At 40.8% G+C, this 22,273-nt stretch overlaps 1 long non-coding RNA gene across 1 annotated transcript in view; it reads left to right on the top strand.

The window, feature by feature from the left end:
• LOC133543205 (uncharacterized) overlaps window positions 1-20,877 on the top strand; it is a 41,152-nt gene extending 20,275 nt beyond the window's left edge. The window contains exons 3-5 of the long non-coding RNA XR_009804341.1: window positions 11,195-11,262; window positions 13,502-13,629; window positions 20,582-20,877. This is a non-coding gene — a long non-coding RNA (uncharacterized LOC133543205). The remainder of the gene's footprint in view (window positions 1-11,194; window positions 11,263-13,501; window positions 13,630-20,581) is intronic.
• The last annotated feature ends 1,396 nt before the right edge of the window (window positions 20,878-22,273 follow it).

The following is a 22,273-nucleotide window of genomic DNA, read 5'->3' as shown; positions in this document are numbered from 1 at the left end:
ACAGGATGACTTAAAGGGGAACTGCACTTTTTGGGGGGAGTTTTGCTTATCGTTCGCAATCCTTATGAGAGAAAAGAAGACAAAAGTTGTTGTTTTTTTTTGCATTCTAACATATAAACGTCGGCACAATCTTGTTAGCGAGAAATGCAGCTAATAGGATCCATCAATTCTACCTCTAAATCACTTTAAAAATGCATTCAAAAACCGTCAACAATACCTCGTTTATGTTCCGTAACCTGTATAATAGCCAAACTGTAGCAGCATTGTTATTGTAAGAGCGAACACTGAGGAACTATTTTTCTAGCGTAGTAACACATCGGCGTGCTTCGGTATTAGCCTTAAAAACTAACTACGGCGACAGATAAGCTAGTTTCCACGTCAGCCCAAAACGCTTTTGAGTTTGTAATGCACAATAATGCGATAGAACACCAATTTGTACTGACTGAAAAACATGAACAATCATATTAAAGTAGCTTTCAAGTATTAGCCCACATCTCTTGTTTTGTTTGGATACAGCTAGCCAGACAGCATATGATGTCTGCCATGATACACGCATGACGTGCTGTGTGTATCATGATAAATATAAAATGTGACTCACTCGATGGACAGTTGTCGGTTTGGTCTAGCTGGCCGGGGATGTTTTTTCCCGGTTTATTTGGGTAATCACACCATTTATGTTGAAACTGCATGGCTTCAAATTCAACTTTTTTCAGGTTCGAGTCACTTTCACCTTACTCTCCTGGCCTCCGTCTGCTCCAAAGCCTCACTCTTCCCTTGTGCTCACTTCTGTAAGCAGTAAATCATCCTCCCTATATTCAGCTTCAAAAAGATAAAGTTGTGAACCTTTAATATATATTTGTCTTTGTTGTCTTTAAACAAGTCCGCCATGAGTAGAAGACACTTGCGTTTGTTTCCAGAACTAAGAACACACATTTGTTGCTCAAAGTCGGAAGTGCCCTGCTATGGAAACGGAAATAAAAGCAACAAGGAATTAGTTCCGGCAATGATTAAAATGACCAAAATACGGTAAATATTGAACATATTACATATTGCTATGAACATGTCTGTTACTACATTATATGTAGACTTGCAGTGTGTACATAAAACGTTTTTGGAGGATTTTGAACTGTTTTATAAGGTGTTAAATGTTACAATGGTGACTCCCATTAGCCACAACTTGCAAACCTTTTTTAATCATCTTTGAAATTCCGCACTCCAAAAAAAAAAAAAAAAAAAAAAGAAGACATACGTGTTCTTCTTTTTTCATAAGGATTGTGAACGATAGGCAAAATTCCCCACAAAAAGTGCAGTTACCCTTTAAGGGGCTCATTAAATCAAATTAAATTGATTTTTTATGACACTCATTTTATCATATATGACGGGTGTCAAAGTCCAGGCCCGCAGGCCACAGCCACCTGCTGCTGTTTTGCACGCACCAATACTCCATCAGTGTTGGCGCTAGGAATTTTCAAAATGGGGTCCCACAGTAAATTTATGGGGTCCCACTTCTTTGTAAGCGTTTTGAAAACAAATGATAAATGTATGAATTATCCTGTTATATCTCACATTCTACAGTATACTGCGTTTTGAAAAAAGGTTGTCATAAATGTTAAAAAAATATTATGAAAGAAAACAAATGTTTAATGGATATGTAAATGTATTCAGTTATAAACATTCATTCACTTTCTTCTTTCCTTCATGGATCTAAACTTAAACCGCTGCCGGTATTTTTTTTTCTATATTTTTATTGAAATATTTTCAGGATGTGTTTGTTCTATTTTTGGCGAAAGTATGACAAAGAGAACAATCTGAAGTTTGCTTTATTCATTTATTATTTTTTTTATTTTAAAGGCCTACTGAAATGAGATGTTCTTATTTAAACGGGGATAGCAGCTCCATTCTATGTGTCATACTTCATCATTTAATAATAATAATAATAATGGATTAGATTTATATCGCGCTTTTCTATTATTAGATACTCAAAGCGCTCACAGAGAAGTGGGAAGCCATCATTCATTCACACGATGGTGGTGGTAAGCTACATCTGTAGCCACAGCTGCCCTGGGGTAGACTGACGGAAGCGTGGCTGCCAGTTTGCACCTACGGCCCCTCCGACCACCACCAGTCATTCATTCATCATTCATTCACCGGTGTGAGCGGCACCGGGGGCAAAGGGTGAAGTGTCCTGCCCAAGGACACAACGGCAGCCATTTGGATGTCAATAGGCGGGAAGCGAACCTGCAACCCTCAGGTTTCTGTCACGACCGCTCTACCCACTACGCCCTGCCGCCCCCAATTCCCCATTTCACGATATTGCCATATTTTTGCTGAAAGGATTTAGTAGAGGGCTTCACGGTGGGAGAGGGGTTAGTGCGTCTGCCTCACAATACGAAGGTCCTGCAGTCCTGGGTTCAAATCCAGGCTCGGGATCTTTCTGTGTGGAGTTTGCATGTTCTCCCCGTGAATGCGTGGGTTCCCTCCGGGTACTCCGGCTTCCTCCCACCTCCAAAGACATGCACCTGGGGATAGGTTGATTGGCAACACTAAATGGTCCCTAGTGTGTGAATGTTGTCTGTCTATCTGTGTTGGCCCTGCGATGAGGTGGCGACTCGTCCAGGGTGTACCCCGCCTTCCGCCCGATTGTAGCTGAGATAGGCGCCAGCGCCCCCCGCGACCCCAAAAGGGAATAAGCGGCAGAAAATGGATGGATGGATGGATTTAGTAGAGAACATCCACGATAAAGTTTGCAACTTTTGGTCGCTAATAAAAAAGCCTTGCCTGTACCGGAAGTAGCAGACAATGTGCGCGTGACGTCACTGGTTGTAGGGCTCCTCACATCTGAACATTGTTTACAATCATAGCCACCAGCAGTAAGAGCAATTCTGACCGAGAAAGCGACGATTTCCCCATTAATTTGAGCGAGGATGAAAGATTTGTGGATGAGGAAAATTAGAGTGAAGCACTAAAAAAAGGCAGCGGCAGTGGGAGTGTTTCAGATGTAATTAGACACATTTACTAGGATAATTCTGGAAAATCCTTTATCTACTTATTGTGTTATTAGTATTTTAGTGAGATTATAAAGTCATACCTGAAACCCGGATGGCTGCGGTGAACGCCAGTGTCTCTGAGAGAAACCAAGGATCCAAGATCACAGCTGCCTTTTTGACAGCTGCAGGATGAGGTCGCATAATTCACAAAAGTCTCTGGTAAGAGCCGACTTAATATCACCATTTTTCCCATCCAAAAACTTGCTGGTTGATGTAGAGAAACATGTTCGCTTGACCGCTCTGTGTTAAAGCTTCACAACAAACAAAGAAACACCGGCTGTGTTTCGGTGCTAAAGGCAGCTGCAATACACCGCTTCCAACCAACAGCATTCTTCTTTGACGTCTCCATTATTAATTGAACAAATTGCAAAAGATTCAGCAACACAGATGTCCAAAATACAGGACCACTTACAACTTTTAGCCGTAAGTGGTGCTGGGCTAATATGTCCCCTCCAACCAATAACGTCATCAGTCCGCGACGTTTTCAACAGGAAACTCTGCGAGAAATTTAAAATTGCAATTTAGTAAACTAAAGCGGCCGTATTGTCATGTGTTGCAATGTTAATATTTCATCATTGATATATAAACTATCAGACTGTGTGGTCGCTAGTAGTGGCTTTCAGTAGGCCTTTAATGCCATGATTTTTGCAGGGTGTACCCCGCCTTCTGCCCCAATGCAGTTGAGATAGGCTCCAGCACCCCCCGCTTCCCTGAAAGGGACAAGCGGTAGAAAATATATGGATGGATAGGTTGATTGGCAACACTAAATGGTCCCTAGTGTGTGAATGTTGTCTGTCTATCTGTGTTGGCCCTGCGATGAGGTGGCGACTTGTCCAGGGTGTAACCCGCCTTCTGCCCTAATGCAGCTGAGATAGGCTCCAGCACCCCCCATGACCCCGAAAGGGACAAGCGGTAGGAAATGGATGGATGGATTTTCCTCTGTGCGGCCCTTAAGCTAAAATGACTTTGACACCCCTGATACAGGAGACATATTATTAGCATATCTCCTATGTCTAAAAAAAAAAATTTGCAATATGCATTTTCTTACTCCTGGAACATTCCAGCACATGCCTGCAGTTCGTGGCAGCATTTCCCGTTAGCGTGCTGTCATGGTCTGTGGTCAGGATTATGTTTTATTTTCAATCTAAGATTCCTTCGGTTCCTGTTTTTTGTGCACCCTTGTTTGTTTTGGTTACCATGGTTACTTATTATTTCCACCTGCTTCTGATTAGTGTTCACCCGCTCACCTGCTGCCTGAGCACTAATCAGAGGCATTATTTAAACCTGCCTTGCCCTCCAGTGAGTGCTGGAGTATTGTTCCCTGTTTGCTGTGGAAGCTGAGAGCTAATCCCTGGGTCCCGACTCCTGTCCCTGTTTGCTGTTTCCTGGTTTCTGGTTTGTGTTTTCCTTGCCTTATTTTTTGAACATTAAAACAAAGTTTTCATTTTCCAAGCCAGTCATCTCTGCATCTTGGGGTTCGTCACCACCACTTGGTGACACGTGCTATTGTAGGTACACTGCAGGACTACCTATAAAATGCCCCCCAAAAAAGTGTTACATATCTTTTGAAAGGTAAAAAAAAATAATGCCACAGGTGATGATAACATGGATGTGCGGTAAATGAGTGTCTCCATGGCAACTCATGCTGAATCTTCATTCAAATACAACCTGTTGTCAATTGTACAGTTTTAGTAGAAACAAACCCACTTAGTACTCATAGTGTTATAGTTTGCACTCGCTATTTAGCACAATCTATCTATATTACAAGTGATATAACGCACACGTCGACTCATTAGAGACCTTTATTCATCATCCCCTGCTCTTGAGACGATAGATGGACTCTTCCTGGTCTTTCCTCCCTGTATTTCTCATGCTTGGTCAGTGTGAGGTCACCCGGTGCACTTTTATCACTTCTCTGCTGACATTAGCTGTCACTTCTCACTCCCCCATGCCCTGTGACATTCAAGCCCCCACCCCAGCACCTGTTTCTGCACTCAGAAGATGTCTGCCAGCTGTCGTTTTGTGTGTGTGTGCGTTTGAGTTAGCAGACGGCAATACATGTGCCGTGAAGACATAAAAAGGATGGATACATCACTACTAGAGTTGTACGGTGTAGCGGTACCTTTCTTTTTACTGTAATGATGGCGCGTCGCCGTCACATTGCTGGTTTTATACGAACAGAGGAGCATGTTTGGCAGTGCACAATCACAGAGTACTTACAAACCCCGTTTCCATATGATTTGGGAAATTGTGTTAGATGTAAATATAAACAGAATACAATGATTTGCAAATCCTTTTCAAGCCATATTCAGTTGAATATGCTACAAAGACAACATATTTGATGTTCAAACTCAGAAACTTTATTTTTTTTTTTTGCAAAAAATAATTAACTTAGAATTTCATGGCTGCAACACGTGCCAAAGTATTTGGGAAAGGGCATGTTCACCACTGTGTTACATCACATTTTCTTTTAACACTCAATAAACGTTTGGGAACTGAGGAAACTAATTGTTGAAGCTTTGAAAGTGGAATTCTTTCCCATTCTTGTTTTATGTAGAGCTTCAGTCCTTCAACAGTCCGGGGTCTCAGCTGTTGTATTTTACGCTTCATAATGCACCACACATTTTTGATGGGAGACAGGTCTGGACTGCAGGCAGGCCAGGAAAGTACCCGCACTCAGTTTTTTTACAAAGCCACGCTGTTGTAACACGTGCTGAATGTGGCTTGGCATTGTCTTGCTGAAATAAGCAATAAGACGGCGTTTGGATGGCAGCATATGTTGTTCCAAAACCTGTATGTACCTTTCAGCATTAATGGTGCCCTCACAGATGTGTAAGTTACCCATGCCTTGGGCACTAATACACCCCCATACCATCACACATGCTGGCTTTTACACTTTGCGCCTATAAAAATCCGGATGGTTATTTTCCTCTTTGTTCTGGAGGACACCACATCCTCTGTTTCCAAATATAATTTGAAATGTGGACTCGTCAGACCACAGAACACTTTTCCACTTTGCATCAGTCCATCTTAGATGATCTCGGGTCCAGAGAAGCCGGCGGCGTTTCTGGATGTTGTTGATAAATGGCTTTCGCTTTGCATAGTAGAGCTTTAACTTGCACTTATAGATGTAGCGACAAACTCTATTTAGTGACAGTGGTTTTCTGAAGTGTTCCTGAGCCCATGTGGTGATATCCTTTAGAGATCGGCTTTTGATACAGTGCCGTCTGAGGGATGGAAGGTCACGGTCATTCAATGTTGGTTTCCGGCCATGCCGCTTACGTGGAGTGATTTCTCCAGATTCTCTGAACCTTTTGATGATATTATGGAGCGTAGATGTTGAAATCCCTAAATTTCTTGCAATGTCACTTTGAGAAAGGTTGTTCTTAAACTGTTTGACTATTTGCTCACACAGTTGTGGACAAAGGGGTGTACCTCGCCCCATCCTTTCTTGGGAAAGACTGAGCAGTTTTTGGGAAGCTGTTTTTATACCCAATCATGGCACCCACCTGTTCCCAATTAGCCTGCACACCTGTGGGATGTTCCAAATAAGTGTTTGATGAAGTTTTGCACAAACTCCATTTCCATATGAGTTGGGAAATTGTGTTAGATGTAAATATAAACAGAATAGAATGATTTGCAAATCCTTTTCAAGCCATATTCAGTTGAATATGCTACAAAGACAACATATTTCATGTTCAAACTGATAAACTTTTTTTTTTTGCAAATAATCATTAACTTTACAATTTGATGCCAGCAACATGTGACAAAGAAGTTGGGAAAGGTGGCAATAAATACTGATAAAGTTGAAGTATGCTCATGGTTACAGAACAGTTCAAAGAAAAGGTCGCCTTGAGGAGAGTCTGGTCCTGCTTCCTCTCCGCTTTGTAGTTCTCGGGTTAAGACCATATGTTTTTGTGGATTACAATACATCAAAGAAACAGAACACCTTCGTGTTGCTTCCCATCCTACACAGTGGAGTTTTACACACCTTCTTCTTGGTAGGATCAAAGACAGCGTTTGTCCTCTTGTCGGGAACTTAATGTAACACAAAGTTTGGTGATAACTTAAATACAATTATTCGGACAAAAGTCATGTATTTTATTTTTATACATGAAATTAGAAATTATTACTTTAAAAAAGTAGTTAATACTTGTGAGTGTTGATGACACAGCTTTGCAACAGTTGATATTCTAGTTTCAAGCATGTTTTACTCAATATAGGTCATAAAATCTCAGCAACAAGCTGTAATATCTTACTGACATCATTTAGGACCAAAACCCCTAAAACAAGTAAAACACTTCAACATAAAATCTGCTTAGTGAGAAGAATTATCTTATCAGACAGAAAATAAGCAAATATCCACCTTATTTGAGATATTTCATCTTAGAGAATAAGTCATTATTACATTTTAACAGGAGTTTAGATAAAACATGTTAAAAGAAAATGTAAGCAGATTTTAACAGGAAATGAACAAGTCGATTAATAATTCATTTTCTACCGCTTGTCTTTAATAATGTTGACAAAATAATGAGAAATGACACAATATGTCACTGTATATGTCAGCAGTTATATTAGGAGCATTTGTTTGTTTACTTACTACTAAAAGACAAGTAGTCCCTTATGTTCACTATTTTATTTAAGGACAAACTTGCAATAAGAAACATATGATTTAAGTGGAACAAAAGTACATTTATTGAATTAATTATTTCACTGTTTAAATGGTTAGTAATCATTTAGTTAATTACTGATTTATTAATTTAATTTTTTTAGATAAATTATTTTTTTTAAGTGGAATTTACTCATTCAGTTATTTCAATATTAATTATTTATTTAACAATTAGACAAATAAATATAAGTTGATTGGCAACACTAAATGGTCCCTAGTGTGTGAATGTTGTCTGTCTATCTGTGTTGGCCCTGCGATGAGGTGGCGACTTGTCCAGGGTGTACCCCGCCTTCCGCCCGATTGTAGCTGAGATAGGCGCCAGCGCCCCCCGCGACCCCAAAGGGAATAAGCGGTAGAAAATGGATGTTTATTGTATCAAAACATTTTTTGTTAAAATAGAGCAAAAAAAATTTTGTGCTCCTCTTTATTTAGAAAAGTATCGAAATACATTTTAGTACCAGAACCAAAATATTTGTATTGGACAACTCTAATTTCCACACATGATTAAGTTGAATGGAATATTGCTTTTTTTTTAAACCATATTTCCTTGAATTTGCCGCCGGAGCGCTAATTAATTTAAAACCTCTTCTCACTCCGGCGTTTACAAAGGCATGCGGTAAATTTAGGCCTGCACTTATAAATTTGAGTGTGATGTAAGGATACCATCATGAAAACCACATTTATTTAAAAAAAAAGTTATTCTGGTCTTATCTTTACTTATAAATGAAGTCCATGCGCAGCTCCTTCTGATCAAAAGCATTGATAACTTGTTTATAGAAGTCTTCCTTATCTTTCTTCAGTTTTAAAAGTCTCTCTGTCTCGATGGAGATCTTCCTTCGAATGAAAGTCCAGTTTAGAAAACTGTTTTATTTTAGATATGTAATCCTCCATGTTAAAAGTGCAAGCGAGAGGAAAAAATAAAGGATGGCTGCTCACTCTTGCTGCTTGTTGTCACTTCTTCTGCAGCCGAGTAGTCGCAAGAAGGATCACTAGCGCCCTCTACCACCCGGAGGCGGGAGTCATTTAATGACTCATATTTGACACACGCAGCTACGGTATATTAATAAAACATAGCTGCTTACTGTTCTTTTTATCATATTCAATAGCTTGGACCTTAAATCCTACTTAATAGCTCTTAATCTTCTTCCCTTTATGCGATTTCAAATGATTGAAATCAGCCTCCTCCATTTTGAAAATGATGACAGGTGAAGTGTCACTCGTGACGTGACGAGTTTGACCCGGTGGAAATTCTAGGCATGTGCTAATTATTTTGCAAAACAAGTTTGACCCGCCGGAAATTCTAGACATGCGCTAATAAAAATAATATTTTGCGAAACGAGTTTGACCCGGCGTTAATCCTGAGCTGGCGGTAATGCTAAGCATGCGCTAATTATTTTGCGAAACGAGTTTGACCCGGCAGTAATTCTAGTCAGGTGCGTACTATATACCCGGCAGCAATTCAAGGAAATAAGGTAACCTTCCAGGTGCGCGTTTTGCGTGGTTTGCTTCCTTCTCGTTGGCGACAACGGTCGTGTTCAATGGTGGGGCGAGGAGGGTTCATTGTTTTGCTTCGTACCTCGTCATACTGCGTAGCTTTCCCTTTCCGTGCACTTCCCCACTGCACTATTTTGTTGTGCTTTACCCTGCACTTTGCCTGTGTCTCTGCGTCCTGCGGTCCACAACATATGTGACATGGTTATGCTGAAACCTATTTTACAGCAAAGAAGACTGAACTCATTATACAATATTAACTTTCTTTTTGTCAAATAGCTAAAAATAAATGTCCATTTGCACCCAATCGCATATAATGAGGTAATTATGTCATTTCTTAGCAGCGGGCTAATCATACAGTTTAGCCGCTCGTTAAGTAGAGAAGGCGGGGAATGCTAATGAAGAGGAAATCCCTCACAGAGAAGAATTTGATCGTGTTTTGCAGCAGATGTGATACACCAGTGCTCATCTTCTGGCATATTTAGTACAGTTTGTTCTTATGCCGCACTTCCAGTTATGCCTTATAGCAGGGGTGCCCAAACTTTTTCCACCGAGGGCCACAGGCTGACAAATCAATGAATGCGGGGGCCATTTTTTGGTAGTTTTCACCTTCCAAACCAGTACAATTTATACCTGTTCTACAAAATGCAATGTCGGTAGAAATTTTGTGTGAATGCTGAAAAGCCAAACTAGCACACAGGATAGTCAGGTGACAAAAAATATGACCTAAAAATGTTTTTAAAAAAGCTAGTGTCAGGCTTTTCCCTGACACTTTGTTTATGTTTTAGTTTTTTTCCTCTGTGTGTTTAGTATTTCCTGTTTTTTTTTCCTGTCAGCGCTCTTATTTTGTCTGTTTCCTGTTTTTTCCCTGTGCGCTGTTTTCCCCTCAGATGCGGCTGACTGGCACCTGGCCACACCTGGTGTCAATCAGCCCACTTCTATTAGAGTCTGTTTTTGTCCTCCAGTCAGTTGCTGGATTGTTGTCATGCTGATGTCGCTCTTGTCATTGCTACCTGTCGTGTCCTATCTTGTCTATGCAGCGTTGTGGTAAGCTATGTTTGATTGCGGTTTTTAGCTTACTGCTTTTTGTTCCCTGCTTCCAAGTTTTTTTATATTACATGTACGACTTCTGTTTCCTGATCGATTCTTGCTAGCTTCACGCTAAGTTCCTTTTTGTTTTCTAGCTCCCATGCTAGCTCCCTTAGTTTGTTATCCGCCTCGTGCGTGGTTTGTGTTAGCACCCTTTTGTTTGTTCTTGTTCTATTATTTAAATTAAATCATGTTTTCCTGCAAAATGCTTCCCTCCTTCTCTGCATCTTGGGGTTCGACTCAAACTAACTCTGACAGCTAGCATGCTAGATCGGTTAGGTCGTGAGTTCAAACCCTGGCTGAGTCATACCAAAGACTATAAAAGTGGGACCCATTACCTCCCTGCTTGGCACTCAACATCAAGGGTTGGAATTGGGGGTTAATTTACCAAAAATTATTCCCGGGTGTGGCACCGCTGCTGCTCACTGCTCCCCTCACCTCCCAGGGGGTGATCAAGGGTGATGGGTCAAATGCAGAGAATAATTTTGCCACACTTAGTGTGTGTGTGACAATCATTGCTACTTTAACTTTAACTTCATAATAGTACAACGTTAACATGCTAACAATGGCAAGCTTACAGTTAGCGTGAGTGGAATACAAAAATATGTGACACAATAACCGCTGAATTAGATTTTCCAGAAAAGTTAGCTGCCAAAGTATAATACTCTAAGGCAGGGGGGTCAAACTTATTTTAGCTCAGGTAAATCTATTCCCGCGTCATACTTGCCAAACTTGAGACCTCCGAAATTGGTAGATTGGTGTGGGGGGGGTAGCAGGGTTGTATATTGTAGCGTCCCGGAAGTGATAGTGCTGCAAGGGGTTCTGGGTTTTTGTTCTGTTGTGTTACGGTGCGGCTGTTGACTAGGTATGCCTTGCATTCACTTGTGTGTGTTTGTAGAAGCCGCATGTGTTACGTGATGGAGCCGACACGCTGTTTGTATGCAGGAAAAGCGGACGTGACGACAGGTGAGAGAGGCCGCTAAAGGCACTCCCTCTAAGACACAAAAGAATGCAAACTACAAGGAGGGTTTTTCCACATTGAAGATATGTTAATAATATATATTCTAAATAAAAATGCTAACTGACAACTAAACACTTCAATTGAATTCATCTTAATCAGCCCCTTAAGTCATCTAGCATGCAGTTATAAAACTATAAAAGGATGTTGCTGAATATATTGATAGTCCATTTTTTTGCAAATTGTTTAACACACACACTTTCTCTGTCCTTGCGTGTAACTATGCCAGTTTGCACGTACGTTACAATTTGCTAAACGGTGTTGATGAATCGCATTGCGTGTGCTAAATAAATAAATTTGCATGTTACTACTCCCAGTTTTGCGGGTGTTGTACTAATCTGCATATATTCTGCATATTCATGAAGACAGAGACGCAAAATGATTGCAGGCCTTCTTCTGCTCACTAAACAGACGCAATTCGCTTTGCATACGTGTGTGCGTACTATCAGTTTGCACGTGTTTTAGTACACACAACCTTTTAATTGACTGACAGGGGGCTTTGTATTAGTTTTTTTCCTCAAATATATTTCTAGCCGTTCCTGCTCCACCCCTTATAAGGATATAATAGCAAATGTCGCCTCAAAATACCACTGAATTATATTTATAGAGCGCTTTTTCTCTGGAGACTCAAAGGACTTTACATAATGAAACCCATTATCTAAGTTACATTTACAGCAGTGTGGGTGGCACTGGGAGCAGGTGGGTCAAGTGTCTTGCCCAAGGACACAGCGGCAGTGGCTAAAGATGGCAGATTCGATTGTTATTTTGCATTAAAAATATTGATTTTTTTTTAGTATAAAAGCAAATTAAATGTTGCTTAGGTGGCTTTGATTTGAAGTAAAGCAGGACAGTTTACGGTATTTTTCGGACTATAAGGCGCACTTAAAATCCTTTCATTTTCTCAAAACTTGACAGTGCGCCGTATAACTCGATGCGTCTAATGTACGGCCTTATTTTGGTTGTGCTTACCGACCTCAAATCAATTTTATTTGGTACATGGTGAAGTAACAAGTGTGACCAGTAGATGGCAGTCACACAGAAGAGATAGGTGTAGACTGCAAGATGACTCAAGTAAACAACACAAACATCTTATATGTTCAATTGAAAATATAGAACATTACACACGGCGCTCAAACATCTCTCAAAAATGTTTTAGTGCGACTTTGGTAAGCTATGAAGCCGCACCGCTTGATGTATTGTACTGTGCTTCAACATACAAGTATTATGGTGTGTGTACAAGATAAGACTTATCTGGTATTGTGTTTTGGAAAAGAGACTTTTCTTACATTCTGGTACCTGCTGATTTGTATTTGGGATCTGCATAAGTCCTGAAAAATTGCGCGAGTCCGCCTTTGTAGTCCACGGTGACACCGTAGTCAATAAGCTTCTTCTTTTTCTCTATCCTCTTGTTATGGGACATTCATCCTCTACTGTTGCCATTTCTAATATAAAGTAGTGTAAAGTTCTTACTTATAAATGTCAGTAAACTCGCCATGAAAGCACTAAAACATACCGGTGTAGTGAGTTTACTTTATTCACCCAAGGAACTTTAGTTATTAGAGAGTTTTTCACGGGACACATTTCAGGCGTTATTGCACTAGTGAGCCATGGATGAGAAGATGCCGCTCCGTTATTGAATTAAGTAAAGTCTGAATGTCATTAAAACAGTTAGCGCCATCTTTTGACACTTCTTCCACTCCCGTCCTTGCATGCTACACCGCTACAACAAAGATGACGGGGGAGAAGACGCTGTCAAAGATGAGCCACGTAAATAAGACCGCCCACAAAACGGTGCATCCTGACCCGACTCAGAAAGCGGCTTGAAGATGATCTGTAAAACATCATCCATGCAACATTTTGACCAAAGAACTACCATTACATGTTATGTAGACCACAAGGAAGTGTTTTACATTTAAAAAAAAAATCATAATAATATGATTCTTTTAATGCATCCTTTAATATATGTTATAATTTGTATGAAAATACGCCTAACTAGATCCGCTCTTCAGCAGTGCGCCTTATAATCCGGTGCACCCTCTGGTCCAGAAAAATACGGTAGGTCTGGTAAAGAAAGGAATGTATTTTTATTTTTTGAATATAAGCAGGAAACATTTGGTGTTCATGTTTAAAAATGCATCTGTTTTATTCTGTTCATTTTTCAAATATTGTAACAATTGTTTCACACAGGCACAAAAAAAAGTCCATCCATCCATCCTTTTTCTACCGCTTGTCCCCTTTGGGGTTGCTGTGTCCGGAAAACGCATGGCTGCCGTTTTGTTACCCCAAGATGCACGAACCAGGAGGAGGATGAGCAGGTAAGATGACTTTAATTATCATCAAAAAGAAAAAAGAAGCAGTCTTGCAAACAGAGTGTGTGAGACATGAGGACAAGGTGAAAACTAATGAGTTGCTATGGTGACAAAGACAAACAAAAGTACACAAAACAAAATTGAAGATGACTAAAAGAAAACATAATCACACAGAAATGACATGCCGGGGGATCTCAGCTCCATTCGAGCGGTAGGCGGGGTACACCCTGGACAAGTCGCCGCTTAAAAACGTGTCCCTATTTATTTATTAGGAAAATTGGCCACCATTGCGTCCGCCTCCGTTTAGCTTAGCAGAGAATTACACAACCAAGTTTTTATTGTTGTTTCGTATTTTTCTTGTGTCACGTTTCCCTTTGCTTCTGCCTTCAGTCTTGCAATCATTCCTTGTCCTCCGTCACTAAATGTTGTTTTTCTTACATTTCTGTCACTTTCTGCATTGAGCTCCAACTATTGCATGTTCCATCTCAACCCCGTACATTATTCCCCCTACAAGACAGCATGGTAATAATGGCAATCACATTCATTTATACAACCGACAATTACGTATCAATTTGTGTGTCGGAACATTTTTTTTTTTTTTTACCGTCATCCTTTCATTCCAAGTTAATGACGACAATGACTCCATTTTTAATCCTGCACTTTTCACATTCTAAGAGCAGGTACTAAATACACCACAAGGTCTTTCAATGAAGAGATAATCGATGTAAAAGCAGCTCGACCGCTGGGCGCATTTCTCGACTTCACATTTCTCGGAATGTTCCTTTTCTTTAGGATTGAGAGCACACCGCCCGGACTGAATGTATAACATTGTCGCCATAATGGCATCGCTGCTCTGAAATAACACACAATTCTCACAGTGCCTCCGTTGTTACAGCCTTATTCCTACTTGGAATTAATTCATCTCGGTCCTCAAAATTATACAAACAATACCCTGTAATGGCGATGTGAAGATGTTCAAATAAAATTAATAACAGCCCATACTTGCCAACACTCCCGGATTTTCCGGGAGACTCCCGAAATTCAGTGCCTCTCCCGAAAAGCTCCGGGGACAAATTTTCTCCCGAAAAGCTCCCGATATTCAGGCGGAGCTGGAGGCCACGCCCCCTCCTGCTCCATGCGGACCTGACTGAAGACAGCCTTTATTCACGTCCGCTTTCCCACAATATAAACAGCGAGCCTGCCCAATGACGTTATAACTGTAGAATGATCGAGGGCAAGTTCTTGGTTTCTTATGTGGGTTTATTGCTAGGCAGTTTCATTAAAGTCCTCCCAGCGCGGTAACAACACACAACAACAGCAGTCACGTTTTTGTCTTCCGTAAAGCAGTTTGTCCGCCGTAAACAGCAATGTTGTGACTGTCTTAAACAGGACAATACTGCCATTTACTGTACTAGCATATGGTTAGAAAAATAGTGACAGAGAATAGAACAAGGATGGACAATACAACCCTTAACTCAACAATGAGTAGATGAGTGTTATGTGTGTGTATATATGTACATAAATGAACACTGAAATTCAAGTATCTTTTATATATATATATATATATATATATATATATATATATATACGAGGATGTCGTAGTGGTTTTTTTTGTGGTTTGTGCAGCCCTTTGAGACACTAGTGATTTAGCGCTATATAAATGAACATTGATTGATCGTTGATATATACATATATATATGTAATACTTGACTCTTACCCAGCCCCCCCCACCTCCCGAAATCGGAGGTCTCAAGTATGTTACAGCCTCAAGTCTCTTTGAATACCCATCTTTTGGACAGTTTGGCCCATTCCTCTTTGCAGCACCTCTCAAGCTAGGTTGGATGGGAAGCTCTACATCGCTGCATTCATTTTTCCCTCAATCCTGACTAGTGTTGTCCCGATACCAATGTTTTGGTAGCGGTACCAAAATATATTTCGCTACTTTTCGATACTTTTTTAAATGAAGGGGTTCACAAAAAATTGCATTATTGGCTTTATTTGAACAAAAAATCTTAGGGTGCATTAAACATGTGTTTCTTATTACAAGTTTGTTCTTAAATAAAATAGTGAACATAGTAGACAACTTGTCTTTTAATAGTAAGTAAGCAAACGTGTGTCGGTTAAGGTGGGCGGGGTTTCGTGCTAGCGGGGGTGTATAATGTAGCCTGTAAGAGTTAGGGATGCATGGGATTCTGGGTATTGGTTCTGTTGTGTTTATGTTGTGTTACATTGCAGATGTTCTCCCGAAATGTGTTTGTCATTGTTGTTTGGTGTGGGTTCACATTGTGGCGCATATTAGTAAGAGTGTTAAAGTTGTTTATATCACAACTCTCAGTGTAACCTGAATGGCTGTTGACTAAGTATGCCTTGCAGTCACTGTCGTGTATCATCAGAGGCTGTATACTACATGTGACCGGCTGGCACGCAGAAAGCATTGTGTTGTGTAAAAGCGGGCGAGACAAAAAGTTTTAGAGGACTGTAAAGGCTTTCCCATCAGGGCACGCCCTCTATATTATCCACTCTGTGAAAATCGGAGAATGTTGGCCCCGAGTGATTTCTGAGAGAGACATTAAACTCTGGAAATCTCTCTGGATAATCGGGGGGGTCAGAAATGATGCAGCTGAGCCACATTAGAGTGATCAAAGAGCCGTCCGCAGTCGCGGGTTGCCAACCCCTGTTTTAGAGGCATATAGTACCGAATATGAGTCCTTAGTATCGCGATACTATACCAAACCGGTATGCCGTAAAACCTTAATCCTGACCAGTCTCCTAGTTTCCGTTTCTGAAAAATATCCCCACACCATGATGCTGCCACCACCATGCTTCACTGTAGGGATGCTGCCCCACCCTTTTTCTGGACGAGAGCCACTGGCTGAGACTTGGGGGTGCTGATTCTCTTCCAGGCTGCGAACCAAGCCAATAAGAGGAGTGGATCCTGGCCAGATGAAACCAGCAACTATCAATCAATCAATCAATCAATGTTTATTTATATAGCCCCAAATCACAAATGTCTCAAAGGACTGCACAAACCATTACGACTACAACATCCTCGGAAGAACCCACAAAAGGGCAAGGAAAACTCACACCCAGTGGGCAGGGAGAATTCACATCCAGTGGGACGCCAGTGACAATGCTGACTATGAGAAACCTTGGAGAGGACCTCAGATGTGGGCAACCCCCCCCCCCCCCTCTAGGGGACCGAAAGCAATGGATGTCGAGCGGGTCTAACATGATACTGTGAAAGTTCAATCCATAGTGGCTCCAAGACAGCAGCGAGAGTCCCGTCCACAGGAAACCATCTCAAGCGGATCAGCAGCGTAGAGATGTCCCCAACCGATACAGGCGAGCGGTCCATCCTGGGTCTCGACTCTGGACAGTCAGTACTTCATCCATGGTCATCGGACCGGACCCCCTCCACAAGGGAGGGGGGGACATAGGAGAAAGAAAAGAAGCGGCAGATCAACTGGTCTAAAAAGGAGGTCTATTTAAAGGCTAGAGTAAACTATGGTGGGATCACACTCCTCAGCCTTCCCGGTAAGGTTTATTCAGGTGTACTGGAGAGGAGGCTACGCCGGATAGTCCAACCTCGGATTCAGGAGGAACAGTGTGGTTTTCGTCCTGGTTTTGGAACTGTGGACCAGCTCTATACTCTGGGCAGGGTTCTTGAGGGTGCATGGGAGTTTGCCCAACCAGTCTACATGTGCTTTGTGGACTTGGAGAAGGCATTGGACCGTGTCCCTCGGGAAGTCCTGTGGGGAGTGCTCAGAGAGTATGGGGTGTCGGACTGTCTGATTGTGGCGGTCCGCTCCCTGTATGATCAGTGCCAGAGCTTGGTCCGCATTGCCGGCAGTAAGTCGGACACATTTCCAGTGAGGGTTGGACTCCGCCAAGGCTGTCCTTTGTCACCCATTCTGTTCAGAACTTTTATGGACAGAATTTCAATGCGCAGTCAAGGCGTTGAGGGGTTCCGGTCTGGTGGCCACAGGATTAGGTCTCTGCTTTTTGCAGATGATGTGGTCCTGATGGCTTCATCTGACCGGGATCTTCAGCTCTCACTGGATCGATTCGCAGTCGAGTGTGAAGCGACCGGAATGAGAATCAGCACCTCCAAGTCCGAGTCCATGGTTCTTGCCCGGAAAAGGGTGGAGTGCCATCTCCGGGTTGGGGAGGAGACCCTGCCCCAAGTGGAGGAGTTCAAGTACCTAGGAGTCTTGTTCACGAGTGAGGGAAGAGTGGATCGTGAGGTGAAGAAGGAGCTCACTAATAACAAGTGCACTTTTCTTGGTAGAAAAAAAAGACCTTTTTGCTCAATATGTTGGAAAATATTCTTAAATGAAGTAAATGCTAGTGCCATTATCTTGACATAATGATATGCTTGTGGCATTACATTTCTTGAAACCAGCAAACTTGTACTAAAATCTGATTTATTGTTCTTAAAGGAAATTCAACAAGGCAAGCGCTTGTTACTCTCGGGGTCTCCTAGCCGCTCAGGCAAATCATGTGGTCTAAAAATGCATTTTTCCATCGACAACATGAAGTCCTCGAACCAAGTGTGTGCTCTTTCAGCCAATTAGTGCGCACATATACAGCCCGGCCCTAAAATGTTTCATTGTAATTTTGAGGAATTTATCTAAATGTACATGAAATATTTCTGTTCAAAATTGTTTGAAATGTCAAAGGTTAAATGTTTAAATATTAACTATCAGTTTACTGTTCTGTGCCAACTGTACTACTCCTATATGAGTACTTATTTTCTATTCAAACAGCAAAGGTGTCATCTGTTTTAATTATGAGACACAATTGTTTTCATGCTTGAAATAAGAAATTATTACTTTAAAAAACACTTTTATACTTGTGAGTGTTGATGAAGAAGCTTTACAACATTTGATCTTCTAGTTTCAAGCATGTTTTACTCAATTTAGGTCATCAAATCTCAGAAACAGGCTGTAATTGTTGTGATCCGCTGCCCGGATCATATTGTGACTTGGATTTTTGGGTCTGTTTGTGTTTTCTGTTAGTTTGGACTCCCTTGGTTATTGTTTGTGCAACTGTGAGTTAGTTTGGTCACCATGGTAACGTATTATTTTCACCGGCCGCGTGTTCCAGACGCACACCTGTTTTGTGATTATTGACCTGATTTAAGCCTGACCCCTTCGTTCATTCGGTCTGGCTTCGTAGTTTGTGTTCTCACAACAAGTGACGACGTTTTGTCCCCGATTCTGTTTGTGCTCGCGTCCATGCTAAGCCCTAGTTGTTTTTCTAGCTTCCATGCTAGCTCTTTTGGATTTTTCCAAGTCTGTTTTATATTTTAAATAAATAATTTGTTTCTTAACTTCACGCTGTGTTCGAAGCCCGACTGCGTCATTGGGAGAACGACTCCGCATCACGATGACACCCAATCGTTCCACTAATATCTTACTATGATAATTTAGGACCAAAACCCTTAATACAAGTAAAAGACTCAAACGTAAAATCTGCTTAGTGAGAAGAATGATCTTATTAGACAGAAAATAAGCCAACATCACTCGTATTTGAGATATTTAATCTTACTTAGATTTCAGTTTTTGCAGTGTTGGCCTTGCAGACTTCAAGCCTCCCTGGAAACGACTTACTGCCGGCGATGCGGCCCGAGCTCTGACGCGATCATACGGGAGCGGACCGGTCCGATACCCCGTACTCTGTAAGGACTCCGCACAGAACTTACCAAGAGACGCATTTTCCGAGTCCTTCAAATAAATGTGTTGTTTTCAAATGTATTTTATTTTTGTTTTCAGGGTATCCAGGTCGACTGTAGATGAAATATTGGAACAATAGTCAATAGTCTTCCCCAACGGGTCTTGATCGACCATTCCCCGTTGTTCCCATTGGGTTGAGTTGTCTCTCGCCCTGATGTTGGATCAGTGTCATTGTGGTTTTTCCCTTCTGAGATATTTGTGATTAAGGGCTATGTAAGTAAACCATGATCGATCGTTCTACAACAAATCAAACAATGTAGAGCAAGCACATTTTCTGAAAAGTTTCAGCGGGGTCTTGCTCCATCAAAAAGCTGAATTTTGGACTGGCTTAGAAAGCTCGGAGACCACGGGACTGCGCAAAATCCTACTTCTAAGTCCCCAAGGTTCTCATAGTCATCATTGTCACCGACGTCCCACTAGGTGTGAGTTTTCCTTGCCCTTATGTGGGCCTACCGAGGATGTGGTAGTGGTTTGTGCAGCCCTTTGAGACACTAGTGATTTAGGGCTCTATAAATGAACATTGATTGATTGATTGATAATTGACAATTTTGCGCGACGTGCACGTTTGCCTCTAACGCCGCACAGCCCACTTGGAGCATATTTTTGGAAACAAAACATGACTTTTGTATAAAGGTACCAAAATAAATAAAACTTTGGGGACTGATCGAACACAGACTGAAGTTCTAGGTCGCCAAATTTGCATGACGTTTGTAGAATTTGATCAAATGTTTCTGAGTTCTGTTTTTTGGGGTCACCCGGTGTATGTATACCATGGTAGTTTTGATTGATTGATTGATTGATACTTTTATTAGTAGATTGCACAGTACAGTACATATTCCGTACAATTGACCACTAAATGGTAACACCCCAATAAGTTTTTCAACTTGTTTAAGTCGGGGTCCACGTTAATCAATTCATGGTACCTCAACTTATGTTTTGAGATAAGCTCTGTCTCTCAGCTCTTTGTCACGCTTTAAGTTGCAAGCAAAAACAAGCCTCCCCGCCATTAGTTGGTGTAGAGCACTGGTGTCAAGCTCAAGGCTCGGGGGCTAGTCCTGACCCGCCACATCATTTTTATGTGGCCCGCGAAAGCTTGGAAAAAATGGGTTCGATACCCCGTAACCTGTAAGGACTGCGCATAGAACTTACCAAGAGACACAATTTCCGAGTCCTTCAAATAAATGTGTTGTTTTAAATTTTTTTTTTTGTGTGTGTTTTCGTAGCTTACTGCGAGGATTGTTCTCCTAGGATGCAAACAGACTTTTCCGGACAACTGTTGAAGGTAGGAACATTATTTAATTTTGGCTATCAAAAAAAAAAGAACAAACAAAAAGGCGCACGAGGTGAAAACACAACTTAGACAGAACTATGGACAAGAGACAAAACTCACTAAACTGTGGCATGAATAAACAAAACTTACTCGGCAGGAAAAGGAGCAGCATGAACTACGTCGTGAAAAACGCGCAATGTCGCCAGGGAGACAAAACAAACAAGGAAGCGCAAACAGGAACTAATGAAGTCTAAAACTAACAGAACATAACAAAAACATGATCCAGACTACAGATCATGACACTTTAATATTATCTGATCATGCCAAATATTTTATATATTGTATTGCAAAACTATTTTTGTGAGATAAAAACAAATGGTTACAGTAAATATCTGCTTGTCACCTTTATTTATGATTTTAAAGCAAGTTATACATTAAAAAAATATAATAATCAAATTCATAAGCATTTTGATTAATCACGATTAATCACGGCCCAAGTGGAGGAGTTCACCTACCTCGGAGTCTTGTTTACAAGTGAGGGAAGAGTAGATCGGGAGATCGACAGGCGGATCGGTGCGGTGTCTTAAGTAATGCGGACGCTGTATTGATCCGTTGTGGTGAAGAAGGACCTGAGCCGAAAGGCAAAGCTCTCAATTTATTGGTCGATCTACGTTCCCATCCACGAGAATTATAATAGTACAGTAATTTGACAATAAGCTCTGAGTATGTCCTTGTAATGGTAGTATACTACCTTGGTTGATTGATTGAAACTTTTATGAGTAGATTGCACAGTACAGTATGTGTGGTATAAAGGGAGTAAAACATCAATACAGTATTTTTTTTTCCAATTTTTGTTTATATTTTGTGCTTTTTGAGGTTACGACGAACACTTGAAACATTGATTAGAAATGTATAGCAAGTTGTTTAAAAGTTGTTGGGGGAAAAAAACCTTAAAGTATTGCAACTTTTGCCGCAAATTTTGGGAAAAACTGCTGCAAATTCAGACATTTTAGGCCTAAAAACTCACCAAAAAAGCCACTGGAATCCTGGAGCTTCTTTTTTGAGTCATAATTTTTACTATTTTTAATTGAAATAATTCATTGACAATGGGCTCTGAATATGTGCTTTTACTGCCATCTGGTGTCTACATTCCAGTATGGTGGTACAAAACGAGTAAAACAGCAATACATTATCTGTTTTCAAATGTTTGTTGAAGTCCTTTGTAGTTATTTTTTTGAATACTTACAACATTGATAACAAATTCATAAAAATCACAAGTTGATTCATTGTTGTTAGAAAAATAAAATAAGCCTCAAAATATTGCAACTTTCTGAAAAAGCTGCCACGAATTCAGACTTTTAGGCCACAAAAATAACTAAAAACAGCAAAGTCCTGACTTATTAAGGAGGACTTTGGTGACGTTTCTTTCTATGATTATAATTATTAAATTGTTTTGGTCACAAGAATTATAATAGTACAGTAATTTGACAACAAGCTCTGAGTATGTCCTTGTACTGGTAGTATAATACTTGTCTAGTATGTGAGGTATAAAATGAGTAAAACATCAACACAGTATTTTCTTTTCCAATTTTTGTTTATATTTTGTGCTTTTTGAAGTTACAATGAACACTTCAAACATTGATTA

This window comes from Nerophis ophidion, linkage group LG25 (genome assembly GCF_033978795.1).
Source record: "Nerophis ophidion isolate RoL-2023_Sa linkage group LG25, RoL_Noph_v1.0, whole genome shotgun sequence".
NCBI lineage: Eukaryota > Metazoa > Chordata > Actinopteri > Syngnathiformes > Syngnathidae > Nerophis > Nerophis ophidion.
This window is presented reverse-complemented; position numbering and strand designations above follow the sequence as displayed.